The sequence below is a fragment of the Danaus plexippus genome, chromosome 6 (assembly GCF_018135715.1).
Source record: "Danaus plexippus chromosome 6, MEX_DaPlex, whole genome shotgun sequence".
NCBI lineage: Eukaryota > Metazoa > Arthropoda > Insecta > Lepidoptera > Nymphalidae > Danaus > Danaus plexippus.
This window is the reverse complement of record NC_083540.1, coordinates 1443378-1464097: the sequence shown is the minus strand read 5'-3', so window position 1 is coordinate 1464097 and position 20720 is coordinate 1443378. Positions and strand designations below refer to the sequence as shown.

General features: G+C 32.4%; 1 protein-coding gene and 1 non-coding gene across 3 annotated transcripts in view; one reads left to right on the top strand and one right to left on the bottom strand.

Moving 5' to 3' along the window:
- LOC116779193 (syndecan) overlaps positions 1-20720 on the top strand; it is a 143226-nt gene that overhangs the window by 106576 nt on the left and 15930 nt on the right. The window lies entirely within an intron of this gene.
- Positions 13382-13454, bottom strand: Trnav-aac (transfer RNA valine (anticodon AAC)). The gene has a single exon. It is a non-coding gene; the product is annotated as a tRNA-Val (tRNA).

Below are 20720 nucleotides of genomic sequence, written 5' to 3'. Positions count from 1 at the left end.
GGCTAATGAAGTCGAGTGACAGCGTAATAACATAAAAGGCTAAGTTTTGCTTCACGTACCGGAACTGAAAGCATATTTATATAGTACACATTTGTACACGAGACGCACATACCACGGACTAGTGCATGTTATTCTGAAATTAAATTGTCCATATTATTCATTAATTTATTCCGACAATAATGTACACAACTTCGTGAATTAGCTTCACAAAATAAAATCTCATAACATTTTATCTAAACGAATGTTGAGCTCTTTTCAGTCATTTCAAGTAAACTGTTAAGTTTGTAGTCATCAAAATGAATTGCACTTAAAAGGGCATTTTTATGACGGTATCTTGGAGCCTTTCATAACGGTATCACTTTCCTTCCCTTCTCGTTTATTGATCTTCATGGAAAATTTGTGAGGGATATATTTCACAGAACAGATGCTTTGTTGAGATAAACTATTATTTGAAAGTGGCTTCTACTTATATAAAAGAATTTGTTTTCCAATTTAAAGTTTAACTAAATAAAATCTTATTAAGGAATCGTATTTCCCTTTTTGTGTTGTACAAATAAATAGCCTCACATGCCTGAACTTTATAACTTGTTAAAAGTAACGTCTGGGCTCTGGCTATATACACGTTCAGTCTAGTCTCAACTTCAGCTACGCAAGTCTCGACGTCTAACTTCATGTAAAATTTATCTGAAAATTTACTTACTTGAAAATTCGTCTACTAATTGTTAGTTTGATGCTTTTATCTCCGTTACTCGGTAACGTTGAAATAAAGTTTTGGAAACTTGAATTTTTCAACTTTCAGTAAATTTTTAAAGTTCACTTAAAGAAGCACTTTGAAAAAATAAAGCCTTTGATGGCCTCTCAAATAAATGAAGGAAGACGCTCGGTGAGGAATGACAACAATTAATTGTTACAAAACTTTGTAATAACGGTAGCTCTTAAACATAACTTATTAAATTAAACAGAGTTCGCCTCGCTTGGAAGCTATTAAAACTTCAAGTGACCACTGCTAATTGGTCTCCAGCTCTTAAGTGACGAATCGTTGGCAAATCGAGTTTGTGTTCAAGACTCCACAGACACTTGACAGACATTTGTTCATTTAGCTGTCATCTAATAATTCCTTTTAATATTATTAAATAACACAAACAATTTATCTCGGCTGTTTATCGTTGACAAAATTGTATAAACAATAAAAGCGTGTGCCTCGTACAATGAGTGTGTACCTCCCACTGAAGTTGTTTTCTAGAAAATATCAAACCAATTAAAAAATTTAACCTCATTCATATATGTAAAATTACGTAACTAATAATAATAATAATTAATTAGCTTAAAATACCTGATATCGAATCACAAATAATCGGATTATATGTTCTTAATTTATAAATACTTCAAAAATTTCGATATTAGATAACAAAAATATTATTTATGAGTTCTCATGTGTTATTTCTATTTCAATTATATAAGCTGATGTTGATCGTTATTGTTTTATTATTCATTCTATTCAAAGTATATATACATATATACATACACACATATATATATATATATATATGTGTGTGTGTGTGTGTGTGTATATGTATTTCGTCTTGACTGTTTAATCCTATGAGACTTGCCTGAAGTAAGCTCTGAAATACTACAATTAAATCCAATGTTAAGTCCAGAACAATGCTGAATTTAGTTATTTTTCACTCCAATTGGCCTATTCTAACATGTGATGGTAAACCGAGGAAATCAACTTTAAGCTCTTATATATAGGATTCAATTTCTTTTAAAATCAAAATTCACAAAGCAAACGAGGTATGAAAGAGGGGAAATTTTCTTCCCCAGATCGATACAAACTAAAGGTTGTCGGTTCATTTGATTTGTTTGATTATTCTTATGAACTTTGGAATTCTTTGTAATATTTCAATAATTTTTAAAATTAATTAAACAATTGTAAGTAGAAATTCAATAGACTTTCTATAACTGTTAATAGAATGACTGTCGAATAATAAAATCTGTAATAATAGCAAGTTATATATGTATATATTAGTCCATCGATAATTTAATCATATTAATGGTAACATGCTTTTTCTTTACAATTAACGAAAACTCAAAACAATAATTATAGTTGAAAAGTTAAAATTCCCCCACACCTCTCCATTATTCTGTATTTACAATTCCCAAAATCGAGACGAACCATTTTTGCCTCTGCTATCATTCCTGTTATAATAATATTAGATAAGCTGTCTTAAAATGTGCCAATGTTGTTTTATTGTTCCAACAAACAGTGTCAAGTTAAATTATAAATTTATTTTGTGTTGACGCTTTCACTTTATTTGTTTAATGTTATGAGAGTGTAGCATAGCTGGGTATAAAGTACTAAATGTGAGTTTTTTGTCTGTGTATTCGAAATAGTGATAGATTTTAATAGTATCTATGTTTAAATATTGTTCTATATAAAATAAATATGCAATCTAAAACAATTGTATAGTAAATAGCACATCAAGCTATAGTTAATCTTAGAACGTAAATCTCCCTGTCTTCGCCAACAACCTCACACGAGATGGGACGTCCCCAGAAACGTGTCTGTATAATGATGTTTTCTATTTAACTATAATAATATATTTCAGTATTAAAACTTAAAATATTACTCTATTTAAAGAAAGAAAGTTCCCAATGTTTGTGTTAATGACATTCAAAATATTTTTAACGTATGCCGACATTAAAAATGATTTTCTTTGTCCTTAGTTTTATTTCGCTACGTCTAAAGATAAGTATATCATCATATTTTTTGTCTATTATTCTGCTTTTTAAGGACACATTTGAAAAGTCTAAAAACATTCCTATCAGTAGATTTAGCCGTAAAAGCGACAACTAATAAAGACCAAACGTTATATTTAATGGATATATGTTGAGAATGTTTCATTTTCTATAATAAACAAGTTTATAAATGTATTCGTTGCATCATTAATATATATAATTATTTAATCTCAAACATTTTAATACAACACCAATCACTAGATCTCATATCATGTATCGATCATGTTCGCTCAATAATATTGTAATCGAACAAAGAGCGACATGCTCATATCGATAAAAACAAAAATATATCTATGTAATGTTCTACCTACGCGAAACTTATATGGGAAATTATAACGACATCACCTAGGTAGCACTATTCTACAAATAAAATATCACATAATGAGTAACGCTGCTTTCTGCGGAACACCTCCGTCTGAACCAGAAGATCCCTAATACGTCACAAACTATGACGGCTTCGCTGTCCTAACATCGTAGCAATCATTTATTCTTAAGCATAGGATATAGTTTTAGTTATTTAATTTCATTATGACGTAAATCTAAATTAGTTTCTTCTAAATTAGTTATCTTATAGACTCTGTCGTGACGGAAGCGCTCCCTGTATGAGTAATTAGAAAGTCTCTTTATTTATTCCATCACCGAGTTTGTGTTAGCTCTGTTGAACAATTTGTAGTAGCCACTTATGAATAGTTAATTTTAATTGTCATTTATTTTATCTGTGACATTTCTATATGGTAGTATTGTATTATAAATCAGTCGACCATTTTATAATATTTCAGTTATACATCCCGTTCCTCGGGGCAATATATTTTAGAATACAAACTACGGAACATTTTCAAAGTCTCGTTCGATATTCGTAGCAGTGATCGTTTGTCAATTTTGTAGGAATTCAACTTTTTGAACCGAAAAAAAATGTCATCGAGCCTAGATTGAAAACACTTTTATCACTGTGTTCTCAAAGTAAATATTCAAAGTCATGTTACTGAATCATACTTTAATTTCAAACTATCGAATTATAGAATTACGACAAAACAATCTTACAACATATGACTATAAAATTATTTTTGATTGCATTATAATGATTAAATGAAAATGTAATATGAAAACCAGGCTGTTTTAAATGCGCAAGCTGAATCATGTTGATTTTAATGACAACCGAGACCACTTGTGACGAACTACGAAATAGTACTTAATCTGACCCCGACCTAGTTCGAGGCAAATAGGAAGAACTAATTTAGTGCTATCCGTATACTTCCACAAGAATATTCCCATCCTTCCTCATTTGTGTTACGTACGAGTTGATCCGCTCTTACATCTTAAACTTGTCTACTACTAGTTTAAATGAAATACACATTTGGATTCCGCGCTCTCAAGATGTAACTTTAAATGCAAGAAAACTTGAATTTTCAATCAGACGTATGTTTGTATTTCATTAAAAAATAATTCGCATTCAAATAAAGCTTGTTTAACATCGAATGGAAATCGAAGAACAAAGCAATTATTGAAGATTCAACAAACGATTTGACTTCAGTCTAACAACTCTCACCCGAATTTTGAAGATTTTAATCGTGTTTACTAAAATAGCGATGAAAAACATTCCAATTCAGTAGCTGTTGAATGGGATCCAGTTATTTAATTATCGCCAAATGCAATTTAAATCCTTCCCAGTTTCAGAGCACATATCACTGAATTCATTCATTTATACATTGAAAAGGAGTTCCATTGAAAGAACTAGTAGCATAACTTTCACATAGAAATACTTCGGATTCATTGGATTTGTTATGGGGAATGCTTGAAAATATTACGAGTATTCCGGATCACCTAAATCAAGTCTTGGTTACGATCCCATTGCATGTGACATTAAAATTTTACAAATAAAGCGTGTGAGGTAATAACAATTTAAAAGTTTATGACACTTCATTGTTATTTTTTTATGATAACGGGAGGGAAATGAGAGACGGCCTACCTGATGATGGTAGTACCGTCGTCCATGGACATCCGCAAAATAATTTTGCGGATGCGTTGCCACCCTTGTTTGGAAGAGAGAGAGGAAAGATTGGCAAAAGGAAAAGGGTGGGAAAAAGAAAAGGGCAACCGGCTCTCTAACTCATCGGACGAAACGCAGCCATTAAAGACTGCTTCACGCCGATCTTCTGTGAGAGGGTGGTACTTCCCCGGTTGAGCCAGCCCATGTTCGAGCTACAGCACTTTGAACACAACTAGGCTCTACTACCATTACATGGTGGTAGAGCCTAGTTGTGTTCAAATTTTTATGGTTTAATTTTGCTTTTTCATTACATTTCCCTTAAATGTATGTGAAATTCAAATATCATCAAAATTACATCTTTTTAGTTAAACAACTTAATACATAATTATGTCCTATAATAACATTTTCTCAAAATTTTATTTCACTGGAACGTAACGAAACAGCGCAGCCTGCAGAAAATTTTAATATTATTTTGCTAACATATTTATCAACCTTTTTTTTTTACAATGTGAGATTTTAATTGAAAATACAATTTAGACAGATTAACGTAATATTTAAACATAAAAGTCCATGTGCTTAATACAAATAAAAGATAAAAGAATAAGTCGTCTATGCCTTTATATGGAAAATATTCAAAAAATAATAATAGAATCTTTATGAGGCATGTAGTATATCTCGTTCTACCGAGTACACTTTATCAAACAACCCATCAAAGGGTAGGAAAATTTTGGTATGAAACAGTTTATTACTAAGTTGGGGACAAAATTAAACATAACAAAATATTAGTTTAATGTTTAACTTAATTCCGTTGATCCCAAGTTTCTGCATACAAAAGGTAGTTAATTAATTCTCCCAGTGTACTATGGAAAGTAACGTGTGAAGTTTGATATTAGAGGAAAATTACTGATGTGAGTATATACCTACGTATTAGTATTAACACTATCTCAGAGGCAAATAATTTTAAGCATCTTAGCGCCGGTTCAGCTTTTAGGATTGGAGGTTTAGTTTAAAACAATGTATTAAATCCTCACTAGGGGCGTATTTTCTCCAGCTATACATTAGCACTTACTTAGGTATACACTTCAGCTACGAGTGGCCAGGGAAAAGGGGCCAGTCAGGGGTAAGACACCTGCACAGGTTGTGAAAAAGATACTTCTCGCGGCAACTGAAACGGATCCTGCGTATGCTGTTTAAACAGTGATACCAAATGTCATTCAGACGAAAAAATTGTAATTCAGAAACATCTTTTCAATGACTGACAAAGGTAAAGAAATGCAACGAAAAAAGAAACAAATTAATCATTTCTCTGGCAGTTATTACGACGACGTCTCTTATTAGTAACTTACTTTATGATAACTTAACTGTATCTGGAGTCTTCATCCAAGAAAACAGGATCGTCATAATTTTTAATATATTCTAAAGATTTTGTAAGAAAACATTTCAAATATAAAGTAATAGTACCGCCGGAAGTTATATCCAGACGTTAAGCACACTGAATGTTGTTGTGATCAAGTGGAGCAGTAAATGGGAACAGGTTATATTAGTTAGGGCCAATTACCTCCAACGATTGTTACTTTGACAAATGATCTACATTACGTACTGATGCAATAACTCAATGTGATCTCTTTGTTCCAACTAACACATTATACATGCGGTTTGCTCTCTTTTTCTTGATAAACATTAGGATTGCTATTATATCTCTTTAACAAAAACATCTGCTGTTTACTATATTAAGAAAAAATGTAATTTATTTATATCACAGGTATTTCTATTTACATCAAAGCCATCTTGTGTATCGTCTGTGTACGTCAGCGGTCAACCACAATTGGTTCATCCCGCAATATGATTGGGAAACAGGCATGGTCAGATCACATCGGCGACCGCTTTGAATAGGACCGAGGAAGTCTTGCGGTATTCGTTAGTAATGGAGTCACAAGCAATACGGCTACCATATTGTTCCTATGTAAAGTGAGATGTAAATTCGTATCTGATTTATTTTACATCACCGGTATGTCGAAAGTTTTGTATGGCTCCGTCTAAAGTACTTACATATACGAGTGTGTTAAATGCCAAATAAAAAGTTTTCTTTTTATATACGAACCTTTTTTGAAATTTTGGCACGCGTTCCAGCCAACTTTTACGGTTTCGCTTTTTTTCTATCACATCGGATATTTGTTTTGTTGGCCGTAACTAAATCTTAGTATTTTCATGAGTTTCACACTTAGCTTTATTATAATAGGTATAAAAATATACAACTTTATTCTTAAGTTGTTGAACCGCATAGAAAATATCCAATAAGGGCAATAACGTTTTCATTCATCACGTAACAATGATTTCGATAAGTGATTCCAATTAAAACCGTATTTATTGTCGGGAGAGAACCACAAACCTTACTTTGGTTTGTATTTAAATAAAAGAAATATCAAATAAAACTATGCCTGAAGCTAAACTTCATAACAATGACTAACAAAAGAAGTCTCGAGAGGTGCATCTCTAGTGGCCACTTACGGCTTCTGTCTGAGAAGTGCGAAAATAAATATTTACTTCGCCACAGTCTTAGGACGCCAGGAAAGTGAGATTGTTTAATGTATGCTAAACCATACATTATATAATGTTCGCTTACTTAATATTAATAATCTTAAGTTTCAGTGATACCATTTAATTATTTTAATTCTTTTGTTACATCTACAATATCGTTTTATAAAATTTTAATTGCAAAGTACAAATCTATTGAGTCTGTGAAAGATTTATTATAGATATCGAAGATTAATTTCCCGTTTAGATATTTGATTTTGAGAATAACCAAAAAGGTGTCGTTTAACAGAATGACGTCACACGTTCTCCAGACAGTTTTATTTGGGACTTGTAATATGAAAGACAAAAAAAAAGGATTACTGGCATTCAAAACCTCGAAAATTATTAAAAAAAAGTAAATGTTAAAGAAATTTTGCTTACGTATATTGGTTTGTTAAGCCAGATATAAATTATAATCTCTTAAATACTTCCGTTATGATAACTCGCAAACAAATTCTATATTGAGAAATTATTTAATATTGCGACCCCGTGTTACATTTGTTAAATGACTTTCATGATATTTTCCTGAACTAAGATAAATGTTATGATTCTGATCTGTTCGACCAGAGAAATGTTATTATTTTGATCTATATATTCCCCATGCGTTGCTTATCGCTCCTATTCTGATTGCCATAAAAACTATAAACATTTCATATCTCAGGTAATTCTAACATTCAAAATAGTATAAACATAATGTTTGTTCATATATACACAGAGTCACAAACAACAGTTTACAAACGCATAAATTACATTTTAAACCACGATTGAACAAATACAAAAAGGTTTGTATGCAAATCCACTTCCCACAAACGAGAAGTAATGTACACCATAAAGCAGAAAATAAAATGCTTAAATAAATTCTCATTCTGCGAAGGGAACAAAAAGTTTCGCAATAATTAGATGCGGTATTATCTCGCGGATTAAAATTTATTATACTTTAGAATTTGCCTTACGTTTGCGTTATGTGGTTTTATATCAACCAATTGCCTTGCAGCTCTCCTTTCATCTTTGATGCTTATATTATGAATATTCAAGTAATTTTTAATATTTCCATATTCTACATACACATAAAAAACATATTAAATATGAAAAGAGGCTGCCCTGTCCCTCTATGTAATGAAATTATGGTAATATTCTGCCCTTTCATAATTTTCATTTATCATTGTCTCTATAGAACACCGATCGTCGAGTTTTGCATTAATAAACATGATTAAAATATTTATTATGTTTGGCTATCCTGCAATAACTTCAATATTATTTAACACGTACACACTACCAATATTCTAGATTATCTATTTAGCAACGAGAACACTTTCAAGTGCGCCGCACGCTGTACAGACAAGCTGCTATAAATTGCGTATAACTCTGCTGGAACAATTAACTCCTTGGCGCTAGGACTTATAAACTTCTGTTATTGATGAAGCAGATAAGTTAGGAATAGCCATCACAATATCCTGGTATGAAGTCGGTTAGACTATTGGATGTGACTTGGGTTTTATAGTTTTATAGCAGTAGTTTAGAATTCATTCATCCATAAACTAAGTTGGACAGCATTTAAACAAGAATTTTAAGTAGAAAATATATAATGAACAATTTATCGACAGCAGGAGGGTTCGAACATAAATCTCCGGAATATCCCGTACCAGTTGCTTTACTAACTGAGCTGTAGCATTCGAGGCTGCTGGTTCGATCATCAAACATTAGCTCAACATTTTATCAACGTTAGAAACATAATTGAACGATCTAGCAATGTCGAAGCGTTAACTACATGTATAGGCGGCAATGAAAAAATTTTATAGGAATGAATATTTTCATATCCACAAAAAGTATCTGAACGAATTTTGCGAGTTTTTTATTAGTTACGAATCCGGTTTCTTCTATTTGATTTGCTTAAAAATGGTAGCCACGGAACGGTTGTTAGCCGACGGTTCCCGTATCTTGATTGTGTGAAATATCGCTCTCTGTGAGTTCAAATTTCAATTTGATTTCATAACGATGCGTTTTGCAGGTTTCCTAGTTGTCGGTGCATTCTGGCGGAAGGGTGTAATTGAATCAACTTCGGAACGCTTCGCCTCGAGAGCAGTTTTAAAATTTTAGTTTTACACGGATTTAGGACGACTCTCAATTGTTGCTGGATTTAGTTTACTGTGAATAGCGAAGTTTTAACATAATGCTACGCTTTAATTTGCGACAAAAGAAAATTTTTGTATTTTGTACGTTTAATTTTATTTTTAGCACAAAATCTGTGAGGTTGAGAGTTAAACGGCACTTTGAATTATGATTTCAAATATGTTTAAGTAAAATATAAAATACTAATACAGTTTAAAGTCTACAAAATTATATATGTCGATATAACCAGAACGAAATCCTGCATGACCTCAAGGGATTAAATTCACGGATCCTTGGCTTTCATTTCATTTGTTCCAATTAATCGGATACGTATTCACTCAGACTTACAGAGTCACTTAATAAACTTCAATTAAAATCTTTGCTCCATTTCAGCACATATCACTTTTGTTTCTTAAAATAAAAGAAATCATCCTTTAAAACGAAACGCATGTTTGTTGAAACAAATGCTTATATAAAATATGTTCAAAGTTTATTAAAAAAAACAATTGCTCCGGTAACGACTCGAAGCAATTTGTAATATTGAAAAAAGCGTTCATGCTCACTTTTTAATTAAAATATCAGTGCATTTCACATTCTCCATTCGTTTAGGCAGTTCCGTTGTATCGATAAATAGAAATGCCTAACGTATAGTTAACTATTTCGAACGAGAAAACTTTTTAATAATTACAAGATTTTCATAACAACGACGTTAAATTTTACACTAAGACGAGACGAAACCTCTTAGCATTCAATGGATTCACCGTGCGGGTGCCGGGTCCATTGCGTTGCAGGGAGTGGAGCTTCAACAGTGCCTGGGACTTGCGACCCAGGTGTAGGTTTAAGGGGCCCCTAACTAACGCGCGTTAAACGCTCACCTCCACTGTCCAAGCTCCTCTCCCTACCTAACCATATTTGAAAAGAACCTACTAGGGCTGCCTTCGAAGTACGTTCCAAGAACGAATTGATGTGAGTTCTGGACAGGCCCAAGTCTTTTAGCAGGTTGTAGAGAGATTTAGCCGTTATACCTCTCGCTCCCACTTCTACCGCGTATAAATCCACGACGAACCTATTTCGAGTGAGTTCGTTTGTGAGCTCGTAATATTTGTTGACCTTGATGGTATGGTCTTTGGGGATGTTGGTTTCCCAAGGAACCGTAAGCTCTATCATCACAACGCGCTTTAAGATTCGCGAATACATAAATATGTCTGGTCTGGAGGCCGACACACAAATATCCTCGGGGATTTTGTATTGTTTTTCATACGTATCCATCATTATAGTCCAATCCGTAGCCGCTTTAAGGATGGAGTAAGGCTTAACATTTGTTTTTATAGCCCTAGTGCCCTCTCTCACAAAACCTACTGATCGCTCGTTTGTGGTTATTTCCTTTTGCGCTCTGGCTACCGAAAGACTAACCGCTTCACGTATGATTTCTAGAACCCTATCGTGACGACGCGAGTATTGACCGCTATCGAGGAGTACCCTACATCCCACTAACAAGTGACAGTTTCTAAATTGAAACGAGTTTAAATTAAGTTATATAAAAACCATTCCTCTCAATGATCAGCACTAAAACAACGGCAGTACAAAAGGCGTAGAGCTCTTAAGCCACAGTAATGTCAGCAGTAGCAGCAATAAAAACTTACTCCCAATGCGCTTTAAAATCCATAAAACTTTTACCGGTACTTTGGATCCGATAGATAAAACGTATTTATTTTGGACCCAATTCTGAAGCGGCTCATACGATTTTAATTACAACCAATCTTGAGTTGAAATTTCACAACCAGTTAAACTTTTGATTTGGCCTATTGAGCTGTTCCAAAATAATCGGGACCGTCGCTTTAGTCTCTAACGAACTTATCACGACTTTCTTCTTCTTTAGCTGCAGTCCATCATTAACTGGTTGGACCAAAGAGGTAGCAACCTCATAGCTATTGCCACTTATGTTTCGTAAAAGAGCGTATTGTAATCAATCAACCCTTATTCTAACAGGCAGTTGTTTTGGTCACATCATCCCTATTCCATAAACAACAGCGTTCTATGACGTATCTGTTCTAATAACGTGCATTCTTGTTTCAGGTAACAAAAATCGAAGAAGTAAATATGATGGTGAAGCTGGTATTCATAGTCAGCGATTTCAAAAGTGTTATAGAAATGGAATATTTTCAAGCCGGCTATAAATATATTATAAATTTAAATCAACGTTTGAAAGCAATAAAACTGTCGTTAGAACTTCAGTCACTCCGTCAACTGAGCAGTTACGTTGACGATATCATAAAAGTTCAGCTTTTTAAGAAAATCGCTGTTTTGAAATTATTTTCTGACTTGGCTGGAGTCGGTTTATCACTGAAGTTTCATTTTAAACCCCAGTTCATGATTAACATATAAAACAAGACTAACTTTCGGTTTTAACGAATACCTTCTCTAAACTAGGTACTCAACCGTCCCGAGCTGCGGTTACAAATTGTTTTTAGAATTTGTTGTTCGTTGTTGAATTCTGCTATATTGAAATACTGAAACTAACTTTAAAAAAGTAAAGCATCATTCACTTCGTGAACAAACAACTCGAAAATAGCTTCATAACTTCCGAAGAAAATCTGAATAGTATGAAGATAAATAAAACATTGGATATCCTATTCCTTGGAAAAGGAAAGACATGCGTGAATCGTAAAAGTGCGAAACAAAATCGTGTATAAATAATTCAGCGGCTGTGAATTTTATATGGGCCTTGTTGTTTCCTCATTTCGTTTGCGCAAGTTGATATAACATACATTGCTCGTTACATATGAATACAGAATTTTATTATAATTTATTATTGCTAGTAGAGTTCAATGTATGTGTGTGTTTAGCGAATTCCTTCACAAGTATAGCTAGAGTTCATGTATCCCCTGGAGTCACGACAAAACCTCCATTTCTATCTTAAACGGAAATTGTTTTCAATATTGTTTCAATTGAGTGCATCTCCAGTGTAAGCCTTTCAACTCGGTTCTGTATCCCGCCAATATTCTCAGGATAGTCTGCATAAGCACTAAAAAGTCATATCCCAGTTATATTAAGATTTTCTTATTCAACTCTCGATATTACAAGTAAAGTCTGTTTTCGATTTCATATTATTCCTGTATCTACAGCTGTATATAAAACAGTAATGTAATTTGTATGTCCTTAAAAAGCATAAGGCTGATATTACAACCAGACCTGTATTGCCTACTTTATATTTATGTTACATATAAGGCTACACTAACATTACGTTGAGCAACTTTCTTAAGTAGAGCTATATATTCTGCCTAAGTATTATACACTCTATTACTATATGGGTAAGTTATATGAAGTTGATAGGACACGCTGAGTGATCTCTTAAATTTCAAAGCATCGCCACTCGGCTCTACGCTGATAACGGTGATGTTTTAATATCGACAGCAAAAGCCTCGCTTCCACGAAGCGCTACTTCAACCACTGGCTTTATACAAACGTTTAATACGTTCACTGTGTATGTTTATTTACGAAAAGAACAGCGTTCGAAATGATGATTTGCTTGTTTGGAGTCAAAAATAGTTTTTAATTGATTTTAACCTGATTCCACTTCAATGATTTTTGTTTGTTTCAATTTGAAAGTACTATCACGCGGTTTTAATCTAAAATGTATGAACATTTTTATTGATATTTCCTTCCGCACGATGTATTTCTTTAGAATAAGTTCATCAAACCTTGGTAAGAAAATGAAACACATAAAAATAAGATAACATTCTGTACACATTAACCCCCTGTTTTCTTTGGTCAAGTTATAATTTGAAAAAAAATATTACCGGTTTCATTCATTTTTATTTGAAAGTTTTTAATAACTTCTAGAAGATTCTTACATTAAAAAAACAGTAAGAATCAGCGCTAGTTATATGATTTACAAAATTAGATTAAAAATGTTTCCGCCCGGGATCGAACCGGGGGCCTTCTGCGTGTTAGGCAGATGTGATAACCGCTACACCACGGAAACTTGTGAATTAGAACTGATACAGCGTAACGTTACGTTAACTGATACAACTGGTAATTTCAATTTAACTTCATCTGAAGTGAGAGACTCACTGTCATTTTAATATTAATACGTAAAGCAAAACTTACTACACAATTTCAAAAACCTCAAAAATACGTACTGAACATGAACCAGTCATTGTTTAACGGAAAGGAAGTGCATACAACTATCTAGGCATATAAAATGTTTCTGAAATACAACACGTTCTATAAAATTTAAAAATTTATTAGATCAATTCGTAAAGTTTGTTCTGTATACGAGAATGTGTTGTCATTAGATATGCAACAAAATGACATTTCCATCGTATATGAAACTTGAAATAATCTATAATGGCCGGATGTCGACCGCGATCGTATCTAATATTAAACTTATTACGAGCTCATTAAATGGGAGGTTACATACACTAAAACAAAAGAAATTATAGCCTTAACTTCGTAATAAAGTTGATTACTGGACAATGTTTTTATGAACACAATTTTCATTTGTATAATAATCTGGTCAAGTGATAAAAAACACAGATTATGTGTTATCAAAGAAAATTATCGTCTAAATCAGAATCAGAACGATATACGGTTGTTATATATTTTTATTATATACTTTAAAATTATTATTTTTTTAATAAAAAGGTCTTAGGGACAATATGATGATTATGACATAAATATTTTTCTTATTTACGAAACACTAAATGTTATATTCTGTAACGCAGTATTTCATTTATTAATGTTCCTGTGATTCATGGAACACGCCCAATTAATTTCGTATCTAAGTATCCATTACGGTAATAAAAATGATAATTTTGACCAAACTGATACTCCCGGCCTTCAAAGGAAGGCGCGGCTCGCTGAAGGTATTCGGATATAAGAGAAAGTTTGCTTGGAATAATTGTTACTTTTACAAATAAAGTTTGTTTTGCGGTCTAGATGGAAACTTTGTGTGGCTTTGTGATGAGGGAAAATCTGAAACGTCTCATTTGTGGTATTACAAAATGGAATAATTATTTCACTTTATATGCCTCAATGAAAGATATCTCTTTAATGATATCAATTTAGGAAGCCTATTATATGTAATTTGCATAGGATTCCTAAGCGTCAACTCTTATAATAAATACCCTTTTATAGTTTACGGTCACTTGTCAGCTATAATCCATATTTTTTCATTATTCCCATACTAAGGCGATTTCTTCATCTTAAACAGGCTTCAGCTGTGTTTACAAGCGAAATCCGTTTAGGGTAGATATCCGATACTTTGGTAGAAGCTCATTCACAAAGGCTGTTTTGAAGCCTCCATCCCTTTGAGACTGCGTATTGTCCGATGTAAAGTATTTTCCTTCCGCCTTTAAAACAGAATGGAACGATCAACTTTAGATCTCAAAAATAAATGTATGACTTTATTGAATATTCGTTCCTGTTTATGAATAATTCTCTCAAGGACACGACTTCTGAGATACAATGTTATGATATTTTTTAAGGAAATCCTGCAACATACTACATAGCTTTACGAATTTTGTTTCAAAATTTAATTTTGACCTGAACTATGGGAGCTTAAAGTTTTTTTGACCAGTCTTGAAAAATATTCAACAAATATTTTTAGTTTTCATTTATATTTCATTCAAAAACACTATTCAATATGATGTTTTCCTATTGAATTGATTTATCAAAATGTTTATTTCATCTCAAATTCGGACCATGTGAAGGTTTTCCGTGAAATAATTAAAAAGCACAAAACAGTAGGCTTTAGGGTGATGGCGATTCGTAATACACTGTACCAGCATATATCTAGTTTATTTTTACTAATTTTTTTTTTATTTAGTAATTGGGCTCAGAAATAAATGAATAATATATGCTAAAAAAAATGATATCGTAACTAAGCGGCACCCTCATCTATAGCTAGTCTATGTTACGTGACTTCATACAAACTAAAACTGTTATACCGTAATCCCACGGGAACTACAAGGAATTCCGGGACATATCATAGCATGTACATTGTTCTTATGTCTAAGCTACATTACGCTAAAGTTCTATCAAAGTCCGTTAAGCAATTTTCACGTGAACGAGCAACAGACATACAAATGTATTCACAAATTTTGGCATTTATAATAGAAGTATGATATCAGAATGTAGTAAGTGTAAGAACTCATAAGTTGTTACAAACTACTTTATACTATATAATTTTCTTATAAAAGATACTGTTACTGTTACAATAACAAAGCCAGTTTAAACCTCTATGAGCGTATCAATTAACTCACGACATTACTTAATCTAATAATTTTACGCTTCACATCTCAAATAGGGAAGATTTTCTCTTCACCGCCCCAATTCATTACTCCCATTATATTGTCTACCAATTTAACTTAACTACAATAAAGTAACATACTCAATTACACTTAAACTGTGATGATATATTGGTACTATTCCCTGAGTGTACTCTATTGTCTGAAGTTATGCTTCGAGTACGTCACAAAGGATCAAATCTTATTCTCAGATCTCAATTATATTGTACGTAACCAACATACGAACAATTTGTACGTCACAAAAGAACATGCAAACATTATTTAATGAAAGCAAACATCCAAGGGACTGTGCAATCAGAACTGCAATTAATCAAGAGCCGGGTGAACCGACTAAACTAGTTGACACCACAATTACTTGAACTACGGACTTGGACGATTTGATTATCAACTACTAAGACGAGCGGTTAGTGTGAGACTCGCTTATTGTTTGAATTGCATTTAATATCGTTATTGTATTAAAAACTGTACTGTTTAAATAAAATTGTTACGTTTCAATTAAAAAACATTTTAATTTTAATATAATATAATCATTAAAATTAATTCAAACCCCTAGGATTGTTTTAGTTTCCGAAAGCCACATTGGTTAGTTTTGTTAAAAAATATTCCTAAGTTAAAAGAATTCCTGTAATCAATCGTATAATAGTGAGTCTCAGGTCCACAGTCACCGGAGTCCGATAGCTATTGAACGTGTGCAAACAAGTGTACAGGAAGATGTTTACAATTCGCCCGCATTAAATAGCTCTTTAAACAAACCGTCTCACATAACACTAAACTTGAGACACGTAAAACATAATTACATACATAATTTATTTATTACGTATATTTTTATATAGGTATCGATGATATTAATATAGAAGATCGAAAAAGATAAAACGAATATTATACACTTCACTGATACAGCGACATTAATCTCATGTTAATTGATATTATCTGATTATTATTATTTTTAAATAACTTTATCTTAAATAAAATAGATTAAGTCAATGACATAGCGTCTACAACGAACATCGCTCGATATATGGATATGAAAGGAGAAGCCAACAATCAGAGAAAGGAACAAAATATTAAAATTTTCCATTGTATATATGAGAATATTATTTCATCTGCACAATGCGAGATGCTTCATCAAAAGATTGTTTTCTTAGCATTGTGCTGGATACCAGGACGAATGAATTACTAATATTGGAATGAGGTCAATGAAAAGAGTTTGAAAGGCGTCAACTGTTGACATTAACTCTGAATAACACATTCAAAGTCAAATAAACATCACACGGTTTTATTTATGAAGTGTCATTAACTAAATGTGACGAGGAGACTTCTTAAAATACCAGAAGTTTCATAACTCAATAAAAGAGAAGAGAGAAATATAGCTTAAGATGAAATTGATTGAACGTCGTGGTTTAGGCCAAAGTCTATACAAATATAGACTAAATAAATTACCTCATATATATGCGAGGGTTTTCTGAAAAGTTCCCACCTCAAGGTGAAGATGGCAGCACTCGTCAATATAACTCAGGGAATGTAGTTATGCCTTTTTTGACAGCCACACATCAAAGTTTCAGCCATTTCAGACGCGCAGTTTTATATGACAGTTGTTGTGAAAATAATAATCGATAGTATCGAGGTGTCATTAAATATATATGTATATTTAGTAACTTTGAAGAAATGCGCTTCATCAAAGAAATTTAAATAAGTGATGATTAAAACTACTAATAATATATTTCCAGAACTGTACAAAACCTTGTATAGTGTTTAGTGTCCGAAATATTAAATATCCAAAACACCGTTGGACAACTAACAATAAATCCCGAAATTTTCGTAACAAATAAATTTCCTGAGCTGGTACCGATTTTGCCGCCATTATTCTTTATTTATCGAATTGAATCGTAACATCGCTCTATGTATATTTCTTTATACATTTACAATTCATCCTTTGTCCTTATTTTTGTTAACTTCTGTGGATTTAGTTAAATTCGAAAATTAGTAATCTAATAAACATGTCTCAATTTTGGAACGGTTTGCATCTAAATAACGTTTTCTTATATTTTTATTATAAAAATAATGTTATAATAAACAAAGTGATATTTGATTCGACAAAGAAATCCGCTTTTCTTAAGTGTTTTTCCTCAATATTTCTGTATTTACTCATAGGCTTCCTTCCTCGACACCTGCTTCTGTGATCGTTGCCGCTAAATAAATATATATTAAAGCTTTCTTTTGTGTTTATGGGAGTCTAGTGTAAAATCTTTTATCCTCACGCGAAATAATGTTCAAACACCTGTACTCGTAGTGCGCTTGCATCCTGAACATAATGCCCATAGTTATTACATTTGGCATTTACAATTATCACGACTTTAAAGTAAAAAATCTTTTAGTATCGTTATTTAAAGTATAAAACTCGTTCTATGGATGAAAACTCACTTGAATGTGTAATAAATAATTTTTATGTAACGATAGAACATAAATTGTTTTATAAAAAAATTTGTTATCCTAAAATTTGAAACTGATTGCTTTTATAAGTTAGCTTCAATATAAATTAAAGCCAATACAAATAACGCTATATCTTCCTACTCAGCCAAGAAATAAAACTTTATAACATAATTACCAAAAATTATAATTATCACTGTAATAGAGAATCTTAAATGAAGTTATACAAGCAAATTACTTAATACCAACAGAATAACAAATGAGCAATAGATATATGTGTATAATCATGAATACACACATTGTCACAATAGCTATATGGAGGAATAGAATTCGCTCAATAAACGTTTCTCGTCGTAACAAAAGACATATTTCATACTTTGGACACACGAATCTCGCCCAATTACTTGAGCTCGATTGACGTCCAAGTCGGCTTACCCCAACTTTGGTCTTTTTGAAATGGAAATCAAAATCCAAAAGCCGTTGCGATCCCCTTTGATGTGCTAATTGTAGATCCAACTTGGACGAAATTAGGGACTTTGCATTATATTTAGTTTAAAGTAATGCGAGCGAGACCAGAAGTGTACCCTTTCGCAAGGACGTTTTCATTAAAAGCCTTTTAAAACCTTATTCCTATTTTTATTGCCCAAGGGACGTGTAATGTATTCTGTATCGAATTAAAATAATTCAAACTCATCTATATTGAATGATACTAAAATAAAATAATGTAAAAGACGCGAAATTTAATGATAAAGTTTGTATCGTATAAAATAAATTAGTTTAAGGAAATATATCTTGTAGTTAAAACACTGAGAAACTGCTGTCACGGAAAAACGTATTTTATAAAAAAGCTGTTTTTATATAGATCCTTGACTATCGATATAAAAATGTATAAGCAATTTAACGCTTATATTTAATTGTAATTTTTATACGTGAAACTAATTAGAAAAAAAATAATCTCAGAAATTAAAAAGTTTTCAATTATTTTTTAAATCAAACAGCAAACGCAATAATGAGTTCGCATAGAAAATAAATTTCTTGTGATGTAAAAATTATCTGTAAAACACTAGGAACAAAGGAGTCGCGAGGCCAAAACTCATTCAGATCATCGCTACTGTAAACAATTTCACATTATGATAAGGCACGAGACAACGGTGTCGAGTCACTAGTACTGTTCTAATGCTGGTTTATGACGACGGTAGATAAGCTACTTCACGATAAACGGTCAGAAGATCAACTGGGAATGGAATATCTCTGAGTCTCCTTGGACCTAACTCTAAATGATTATCACTCTTAACAAGTCCTTAACAATTTCTTGTAAGAAAAAATCACATGGCATAGTCACTAGTACTCATAAAACTTTTTGATCTGGCCACCAAAGTATTCTATTCAATGCATAGATGGTTTCATTCGTTACCAGAGAAACATACTTTAATTAATTGAATGTTATGGAAAAATTGCCTGTGGTTTTGCCCCCATATTAAACCTCCTTTGAGATACGAGTCATGAACATTCTGAAGTCTCATTCGATTTCCCGCAGATCTCACAATCAGCTCCTGACTTGGTTACAAAAGAACTAAACCAAAACAATGCATTATTAAAAAAATATTTTTAAAAATTGACATTTAATTGAAGAAATAGCATAACAAACATAAAGACGAATCGATAACTTCGTTCTTTTAGAAGCCGGTTAACGTAGCCTAAGTTACTCTTATGACATAACTTTCTGAGAGTTAAATTCCTATCAAAATCGGTGCAGCCCTACCAATGATTACTTAAATTTCATTTATAACGTAGGCATCATATATATTTCCATACGCTTTTATTGGAAATCTGTTTATTCAAATTACAAACAGACGCTTTAATTTTATTTATTAGTTGAGATGTCTATGAGCACGTAACGCCTTTTCACCTATTTACGTGCATACATATGGGATTATAAGTGGGAATATAATAATAGGAACTTCCGCAGTGCGAGTGTAATCTTTGTAAAATGGCATACATATTTGTTTTTATTTGTGATCCAAATCGATGGCCATTAATAACATAGCCCAGAAGTAGGTCGAGTTATAAAGTTCTTGTAAAATGATCGGCTAAAGTTTGTTGGCAACCAACGTTGGTTGCTATTGCAAATGCAATGTCGCATCAGTGCTTTTATGACTGTGAAAATTCATAGAAATACCGCGGTTAAGTTCTGAAACGACCTTCGTTCTGTTTTATGACTAAACTTTAGAACAGTCTAGATTACCTTTATTAACTTTTGCATCTAAAATCTAAGATATGTTTTGTCTTAGCTAAATTGCTACAATTGATAATTTTCATTTACAATTATACCAAATTTCCAACGAGTCCAAATGTAATGTAATTTCTCTCCATAATATTACAAAAATATGACTCTGCATGTTAATTTGATACAGATGAATACCTATCTCAGGTTGGCTCAACACACTCACGATCTCGTCACGTGAATGGGGTTCGTGTATAAATTACGTTAAGTTTCAGTTGTCAAAAACAAT